The following is a 7,880-nucleotide window of genomic DNA, read 5'->3' as shown; positions in this document are numbered from 1 at the left end:
TTTAGATTTTCTGATGGGTATATATTGGCAGCACAAAGCTAGAAGATGATAGGGATTTATTTCTCCTCACATATAATGCCACACTTTCTACGGTTTAAAGGCAGCACAGAAGTAACGTGGTATTTTACAAAGATTAAGCAAAACACTTCAGTGTTTGAATTTTGATTACAGACAAAGCTCCTAAATTAGACTGTCATTGTCAAGGTAAGAATGATATTTTATTTAAACTGCTGCTGAGCATATGGTGTTATTTATGCATCAGACATCCATGACAGAAGGAATTTTCTAAGTCTAATTTATGCTGTTAGTGAGTAGCCAGCAAAAAGATGAGACCTCACTGTTTTTACCAGCTAACAGCGCTGGTTTAGATTAAAATAGTTCAGGGCTGTATTTTCTTGAAGGAAAAATATTCTACAGATTTGTACAGAAACCATGACTAATATAGGTATAGATCAGTATCCTTCCTCCACTGTCAGACTTTGCCTGTGACATGGTCTCTGTTTATCCTCAGCTACCCATTGCACATCATATTCCATGGCCTTTTTCTTGTTTTGATCTGTCTTTTTTTTTTTTCTTTTTCTTAATGAAAGCATTATTTGCACAGATTAGGATGGAGGAGGCTATGTGCTGGGAGGGTGGACATGTCTGTATTCATCTGCTTATGCACTGGGAGTTATTGAGAGTGCTCTTTCACTTATATGGAACATGAAAGTATAATTTGGAATATGAAGTTGAATTTCAAGTCATCTTTACTCCTAACTAGGGACAAACGATCTAGGGGTTAATGTGGTGCACTCTGGAGATGATTATTTTTTTTAGAAAAACAGGAAATGAAACAGAACTTTAGAAAAAGGGCTTTTTTTTTTACAAACAATTTAAATCTATTTCAGTTCCAAATCCTTTCTCCATTCTTCACCTTTCCCATGCTGAGGGAGAGCTTGAGTCTGTATCTTTCACCTTGATGCATTATCTCAACTCTGTAGTTGGCCTTTAGAGATACAAAAGCTCACTTCTAATTGCTCCTTCTTGTCATTGCCTGCTTCCACCAGAAAATAGATTTATTTTTCTTTAAATGTTAGCACTTGTTCATATTAGAGAGCCAGACAGGGATCTGCGATACAGCAGACTGTTAAATAAATGCAAGGGTGTGCTATGAATCACTCAAAGGGAGCTGCTAAGTGTGCTAACAGGTGGGAAATAGATGTAAGAACTTTACTGTTCAGCCAGAACTTCTGAGCTTTATCTGAATTTGCTTTTTTAAAATACTTAGCTATGTAGAAAACATACTTACATTGAAAAGACAGTTCTAATTTCGGTTGCTTGCCATGCCCTCCACATGCACTATGGAGTGGCTGCCCCTGTGGCAGGCAAGAGGTCTCTACAGACCCAGGACAGGCAGCGCCAGGCCTGAGCTGGCCCTAGCTTCCAGAGTACAGCTTTTAGCCTTCTTCCACTTACAGGCTTTAAGCCTTTCCCAAGGATGCAATGAAACTCACTCTCCTCTGCCTCCACTCCTGGATCCAGTGGCCCCAGTGAGCCCTGAAAGAGGCACAGGGAAGCATTAGGCTTGCAGGCATGCTGTCATCTGCCTCCTTGATCAGCACAGAGAGAGATCTGCAGGGAGCAGCAACAACGAACAGCAGGATGAAATAGCCTGAGGTTTTGGAACAGACTCTTTAGAAGAGGCTGTTGTGATAGGACAGGGGGAAATGGTTTCAAAACACAAGAAGGGAGAATTAGATTGGATATAAGGAAGAAATTTTTTACAATAAGGGTGGTGAGGCATTGGAACAGGTTGCCCAGAGATGTGGTGGATGATTCTGTGATTCTCTGTTTCCATTCTAAGAGCCTATTCAGCAAAAATAGGTGCAGCGTTGGTGCCTGTTGTTTGAAAGAAAGTGCACATGCTATTGCCACTTATTTCAGCTAATCTTTGCAAAGTACTCAGGTTTCACTGTCAAAAATATTAAACTCATGTTTATATCCAACTCAGCACCATTATTAAGAATTTTCAACAGGATATGAATGAAGTCAATAAATCTGGAAAACAGCCATCTGACATAGTCCTCCGACCTGAAGCAAGGACATCGAACAACAACACAGAAAGGGGTGGAGGTGCTTTCACAGACAGTGTACAATAACACCAGCTTGCACAAGCTGACCAATACCCAAATGGGCCAGCATCAGAATTATGGTACACTGCCTTATGCTGACAGTATCCACTATTTCTCAAATGACACCACTGAACAAAGTAACCTTGGGTTAGTTCTCCAGCCTGTCTCTTAGCAAGCTCCCAACTCCACCTAAGCCGGTTTTGCTGAGGTACCAAAACGAAAAGGAGATAGAACCTGATATCCCATCGTCTCTAATGCACAAGAAATGCTCTTTTAGTCATTTGTACTCAAATTCTTTGTTGACAGCACAAGTGTGAGACACAGATGTGTGCCCGTGTGTGAAGCAGAGGTACATCTGCTTACTCAGAGAGGAACACTTTCTCAAGTTGGTATTTCAGACATCATGGTCAACATGAAATGGCCCAATTTCACCAGAATGTTCTGTTTTCTTTATGTTAAGAGCACTGTTTTTTTTTTTAATATATCTGAATATTTTAAACTCCAATAAGTATGTGACTGTATTTTTTGCTCTCATAAACCCTAAATAATTCTACTCAGTGGGCTGTTGGTGCATACCTGTGGGTGGGATCTTGCTCTGGCCAACCTCCTTGGCTGTGGAGGTGAATAGCAGTTTAGCTCTGTCGTGAGATAGTGCTTCTCTGTTTGTTTCCCCTGCTTTGATGAGCAGGAATGAACCTGAGGCTTTGTTCTGACAGTGAAGTACCGATAGTGCAGAAGCCCTCTGCAAACAGCCCCTGACTTCTGGCCTACAAACCACAGCTATTCCCATCTCCAGCTTCTTCTCAGCAGATCCTGCCAATCATGACAAATTGTGCAAAATCTGCAGTGAATTTGTGATGTGGAGAAAAGTCCGCTAAGGGACTAATTTGACACCATCAGATGCAATTTTCCTTTGTTACCCTAAGGCAAGATTTAAACTAGTTTCCAGAGGTGAGAGGTGACTCCATTAACCTGCTGTGCTCACTGCCACCTAGACTGTCTTGAGCACAGCAAAGCAGAGATTTTGCTCATTTTCTCATCTTTTTTGGTATTTTCATCTTAGGGAGGCACTTTTTATTTTCCAATAGACATCTCTTTTCATATCAGAACTGATAGCCACCAAAGCCTTTTTACAGCTGTTTTTTGGCATGAAAAAACCCAGATGTAGGCTCTATCACTCCAACAGACCTGGTTAACCCAATATGGTCTGGCATAGGGAGCCAGGGCCATGGCGAGTAGGGACACGAGGCCCCAAGTGAAGCTGAAGAAATGGGGGAAGTTGAGGTGGGGGAGGACGTGGGGCACTGAGCTGGCCCAGGTCCTGCAGGGCCACAGCAGCCATTCTGAAATGGAGTCATAGTGTACATGGGTGACAAGAATAGACAAAGGCTTTTACACTTCAGCTGAGCATCTGTGCTTGTGTGACCATATCCCTGTGGCACCACATCCTCCGGCACTCTGAGACAGTGCAAGGCTCTCCCATTTGGCTCCACATAGCTCCAGCCCAGGCCTGCAGGGCTCCTCGCTTGGTGTTCATGCTCAGTAAAGCAGCTTCTTTGCTTCTGGATTCCAGCAGGCACTAGAGGCAATAAAGCCCTATTCTCTTGATATGACCTCTGAGTTGTAAATCTTCTGTGTGGTGCTTGCTCTTGTGTACATTTATCCATGGCACTGCTACTCTGCTAACAAGACAAACTGCATAGTAATGACATAAGTGAACAGATACTAACACTAACTCCACCTGAGATTGCAGAACCACATCTACTACCCATCTTATGGTCATTCAGGACTCAGTTCTACCAAAATGCACCGTGAGAAATCAATGCCACATGTAAGAAGAGAGTTTGCAAAAAAAATCTCAGTTTGTATATGCTTTTTTTTCCCTTCTAATCCTCTTCCAAAAAAATGAGACTAGTTCAGTTCTGTGCCCATGTGTTTCTCCCTTTCACACAGCAGGCACTGGCTGATAGAGGGCATAGTGCTCATGCGTGGTTTTGCAAAGGACTAAAACAGTGTTCAGCAGTGTTTTCAGTGATTAGTTAGAAAAGCAAGGACAAAAAAAAAAAAAAAGAACTTTTCTTCTTGAGCTTGGGCATGAAAGAGGCACTTCTTGTATGTGTAAGTGGTTTAGCTGTACCAGAGATTTCTGGTGCAGCAGAGGCATAACCATCTTGAATGTGCAAATATTTCAGTGCTTGTCTTTGGCAATAATTTGGAAAAGGCATTGCAGAAGCAGGAATAAAAATCCCCAGGAGACCAGATTCAACACAATCTGCCCCAGTGCAGCATTCTCCATGGTTTTAATAGATGGCACAAATTCTGAATGATGAGGTAGTTCCATCTCTTTTCAAAAGCCTTTTTAATTATCAAGAAGAGCTACTAAGTGAGCTGAAGTGAGCTAGTTTTAAGAAATGAAATCAAAATATTTGTATAGGGAATTGGATGGGTATGTCTTCACCTATTTAACTAAATTAGGTGAAGCCAAAATGTTGAAGACTGATGATGATTGCAAAATAATCCGGATGAAGAGCAGTTATAAACTTAAAGTTAATTAGCTATCTCTAAATAGTTTTACATATCTGTGGATATTTTTGTCCTGAGGCAGACAACTGGAAAGGCTCTGCAGACTGCATCACCTGAGAGCACAAATCTGGGCCACAGTACTTCTGATGACAGCAATGCATTCCTATGGTTAGTTACCACCTTGTGGGGCTAACGCTACTCAGCGTCCTTCAGAAACTGACCAACATCCTCAGTTTTTGTCACGTGCCCTCTGCTCTTTTCCCCCTCAGAGGCACTGGGGGAGACAGGCTTCATTGCCCTGTAAAAATGCTTGCAACACTCTTCTCCAGGAGGGATGCATCTGCTTTCAAGATCAACAATCTCTTTGGGAAGAAAAGATAAAATAAAAACAACCAGGAAAACCTCTTTGAACTGAATTATTGGCCCTACTGTTTTCACCTCTCCACAACCTAGCTATGATGTGCAGAACATCCTGAGTTAAGAGTCCATAATTCCAGCTAAACTTAATGATACCATTTACACAAGAATTATGTTGCAATAGCTAATAGGCTTGGTTGTGGACAAGTCTGTTTTTGCTACATCTCTACTGACTTCGATCCAAAGAACGTTCCCACTGCTGCAGTTCCACCGGTAGGTAGGAACAACTGTAGCACTGATGCAAGTGACCACTGCTAATTCAATGATAATATTGTCTAATTGCAGCCCAGGGCAGACTGCCAAGCTGGCAGTCCTTGCTGGTGGTTGCTGTTGGCTTGCCCACCCAGATCTCCCAGCATCAGTAGTACAATGCAAATTTTGCTGGTGGGCAGCTTGTAAGGAAAATTGTGAACAGATCAACTATATCTCAGCTTTCTTCACAAACACAGTGATAACAGTAATATTGTTTCTCAAGGTTACCATGAAGACTAACAAACAAATGCATATAAAGTTCTTTGAAGATGAAGAATTTGTAATATTCTATCCAGTTATAAAAGACTATATACAGCAAACATAGTAGCCTTCCTTCTAATTTAAGTAAAGTGTAGTTTTACAAAGTTCCATAGATGCTGGGCCTTGACTGTGAGAGAGGGCAGTCAATTGCTGTACATAGACATGACACTGAGAGATGAACTTCCTCTTTATGAACTTTGGAAAATCTGATCCATCTCCCGAAATAACAAAAAGAAAAATAAGGAACGGGAGAAAGAAAAAAAGCAAGAGAGAGACAGAGAAGGAAAATACATTCTTTGAGCCAGAGTAAGGTGTAGGGCAATGTTTCATATTAACCCCGGTTTCCTCTTCATCCAGCTGATTTCTTTGAAAAACACAGCTATTGATGATCCATCGGCCCTATGGCCTGCATTTTTTTCCTCAGGGAAATTCATTGTTACGGTTAGAAAGAGCAAAAGGAAAAATGTTGCTCAGAAATTTGAACCTATTTTCTTTCAATCTAGAATCTTTGTAAGAAAAGGATATGCGCTGAAGCTGAAGTTTCTCGTTGAAATCTCATTTATTTATCTATTTATTTTAGTTAGTTAATTTAGTTTACTTTATACTATCAGAAAAGATTGCAAAATTCCAGCCAGGTGCAGACAGAAACCGTTGGACTGCATTGGGTTGAGTTGAGTTAGGCTAGACCAGGGCACTTTCTGAGGGTACAGAGAGCTGGAAGTCAAACCAGTGTCCCACCTGGCTTGAAAAAAGAATACAAAGGTGACTCTCCCCTACCATAGCCAGAAATTTCTGATCAATGGCTTCCTCTTTCCCAATCAACTGGAACTTTTCCAGAAAGGAGATAGTCACAGAGGAAGAGAAATCTCCCAGCCTACAGTAATATGCTTGCTGGTTATCTGTCCCTGGGGCTGATCAGAGACAGGAAGAGTGACTTGAGCTGGCTGTGAGCCACAGAGCTGCTCTGGAGCTCAGCACCTGGGAGAGAATTGATGGTAAAATGCAAAGGGATCAGCTGCAAAATCCTGCACCAACGTGGGTGAGCTTATCAGGTAAGATGTCCTATTCAATTTCTCTCTGCCAGGTCAGTAGCAAATGTGATGACAAAGAGGGATGCAAGCACAGTCTCCCCACAGAACAGATGTGCACCGATCACCCAGCAAGCTCAGGCAGAGGAGGGAGAGGGAATAGTGCCTTCCAGGGGCTTCTTCAAAATGTCTCAGGCCTGTGTGAAACAAAGGTAAAAAGAATCATTTTGGAAATCAGAAATATCAGTCAGCTAAGATGCTATTTCCCATGCTCTACCAGTGGCCTGAGCTCTCCTCCTTGCTTTCCTTTATACGCAGCAGTGCAGAAGGGAAACTATTTCAGCTAACTGCAGACACCAACATGTCTTAGGGCTCATCTCAGCTCTTTTAGACACCTGTCCTAAGACAAATGAATCAGTTATAGAAATCCCTGTCTTTCTGTTGACTACAAAGGCAGTCTAGGTGACAAGTTCATATGAAGATATGTGGTCAGATCAGTTCTGTCCACTGCTAACTACTGCCCCCACATCCTCCCCAATTCCCCCATCAAAAAATGCAGATACGCACAAAGCACAAGGCTCAGCACAAACAGGGCTCTGCCTGCAATCACATCAGGATGTGTTCACTGATGAGTGAAACCAGGTTGAAATTCAACTTCTAGCTCTGGCCTCCCACTTGTTATCTCTGCTTGGTGTTTAGATCTCAGGGAATTTGTGGAGTTTCTGTGTTGCCAGATACCAGATAGTCTTTTCCGTGAGGCAGTGGGTGTAATTCCTTCAATGACTGTGGAGGGATCCCTAGATGGGAACCTCATGAGTCTCTGTCTCTTCTGAATTCATAGGTTGTCTGACAAATGCTTATTTTCTGCTGATGTCAGACAGTCAGTAGACATTTAGCAGCTGTAACCAGTGGAAGTTTAATAAGAGTAGAAAAGTTTCCAGTCTGCTGCCGCACTGGTTACGTATGCAAAGTGAGGTTAAAGAGAGGTAGCTCTGCCCCAGGAGGGACCATCTCTCTGAGTAATTTTTGAGGTAGTACTCCCTCAAGAGTATTCCCTCTTGTCTATCTCAGTATATGTTTAAAAGAGTCTAGTGATCCTTGCAATGCAAGGATAGTAGGTAGGATATTCAAATAATAAATAAGTTAGTAGTGTGTAGCTGATGGGATGCTACATCCAATTCAAAGGTACCTTTCAAATGCAGAGTTGTCATGGAAGAGACAGAGCGTGTCACCAGATACTGAGGTCATACAAAGCACTGTAGAAAATGATCTTCAATACAAGCAA

The sequence above is a fragment of the Numida meleagris genome, chromosome 3, assembly GCF_002078875.1.
Source record: "Numida meleagris isolate 19003 breed g44 Domestic line chromosome 3, NumMel1.0, whole genome shotgun sequence".
NCBI classification, from domain to species: Eukaryota; Metazoa; Chordata; class Aves; order Galliformes; family Numididae; genus Numida; species Numida meleagris.
Note: the sequence above shows the minus strand (reverse complement) of the source record.